This window comes from Bombus pyrosoma, linkage group LG17, assembly GCF_014825855.1.
Source record: "Bombus pyrosoma isolate SC7728 linkage group LG17, ASM1482585v1, whole genome shotgun sequence".
NCBI lineage: Eukaryota > Metazoa > Arthropoda > Insecta > Hymenoptera > Apidae > Bombus > Bombus pyrosoma.
The window spans coordinates 3,879,404-3,881,374 of NC_057786.1; positions in this window are offsets into that span (position 1 = coordinate 3,879,404).

The following is a 1,971-nucleotide window of genomic DNA, read 5'->3' on the forward strand; positions in this document are numbered from 1 at the left end:
TCGAAAAATGCAACAGTAAGTCGATTTTGACGATAATTAACCGTCATTTCGTTCCTGATTGAGATATATCTAACGTTTAAGCGTTGTTTTCGCTCCATTTTACGTGCCGGGCGTACTGCCGACACGTTCAGCGTCGAAACAATGAAAGGAGCTCGATAAATGCGATTGTAACTCGATTTTGACGATAATAAACTGTCATTTCGTTTCTGATTGAGATATTTCTGACGGTTAAGCGCTGATTTCGCTCCATTTTACGTGCCGGACGTACTGCCCGACTCGATTGGCGTCGAAGCTATAAAAGTAGCTTGCGGAATGCAATCGTAACTCGTTTTTTACGATAATTTAGTGCTATTTCGTTCCTGATTGAGATATTTTTAACGTTTAAAAGCTCGGTTTTCTCCATTTTACACGCTGAACGTAGTGCCCGGCACGTTCATCTTCGAAACGAACAAAGGAGCTCGAAAAATGCAATAGTAAGTCGATTTTGACGATAATTAACCGTCATTTCGTTCCTGATTGAGATATATCTAACGTTTAAGCGTTGTTTTCGCTCCATTTTACGTGCCGGGCGTACTGCCGACACGTTCAGCGTCGAAACAATGAAAGGAGCTCGATAAATGCGATTGTAACTCGATTTTGACGATAATAAACTGTCATTTCGTTTCTGATTGAGATATTTCTGACGTTTAAGCGCTGATTTCGCTCCATTTTACGTGCCGGGCGTACTGCCGACACGTTCAGCGTCGAAACAATGAAAGGAGCTCGATAAATGCGATAGTAACTCGATTTTGACGATAATTAACTGTCATTTCGTTCCTGATTGAGATATTTCTGACGTTTAAGCGTTGATTTCGCTCCATTTTACGTGCCGGACGTACTGCTGACAACTTCAGCGTCGAAGCTATAAAAGTAGCTTGCTGCATGCTATCGTAACTCGACTTTGACGATAATTTAGTGCTATTTCTTTCCTGATTGAGATATTTTTAACGTTTGAAAGCTCGGTTTTCTCCATTATACACGCCGAACATAGTGCTCGGCACGTTCAGCGTCGAAACGAACAAAGGAGCTCGAAAAATGCGATCGTAACTCGATTATGACGATAATTTACTGTTATTTCGTTCCTGATTGAGATATTTCTAACGCTTAAGCGTTGTTTTCGCTCCATTTCACGTGCCGGACGTACCGCCAGACACGATCAGCGTCGAAAAGAACAAAGGAGCTCGACAAATGCAATCGTAACTCGATTATGACGATAATTTACTGTTATTTCGTTCCTGATTGAGATATTTCTAACGTTTAAGCGTTGTTTTCGCTCCATTTTACGTGCCGGACGTACCGCCAGACACGTTCAGCGCCGAAACGAACAAAGGAGCTCGAAAACTGCAATCGTAACTCGATTTTGACGATAATTAACTGTTATTTCGTTCCTGATTGAGATATTTTGAACGTTTAAAAGCTCGGTTTTCCCCATTTTAAACGCCGAACGCAGTGTTCGGCACGTTCAGCGTCGAAACAAGCAATGGAGCTGAAAAATGCAATCGTAACTCGATTTTGACGACAATTAACTGTTACTTCTATGCTGATTGAGATATTTTTATCGTTTAAGCGTTCCTTTTCCTCCATTTTACAAGCCGAACGTAGTGCCCGGCACGTTCAGCGAAGAAACAAGCAATGGAGCTCGAAACATGCAATCGTAACTCGATTTTGACGACAATTAACTGTTACTTCTATGCTGATTGAGATATTTTTATCGTTTAAGCGTTCCTTTTCCTCCATTTTACACGCCGAACGTAGTGCCCGGCACGTTCAGCGTCGAAACAAGCAATGGAGCTCGATAAATGCAATAGTAACTCGATTTTGACGATAATTAACTGTCATTTCGTTCCTGATTGAGATATTTCTGACGTTTAAGCGTTGTTTTCGCTCCATTTTACGTGCCGGACGTACTGCCGAAACGATCAGCGTTGAAGC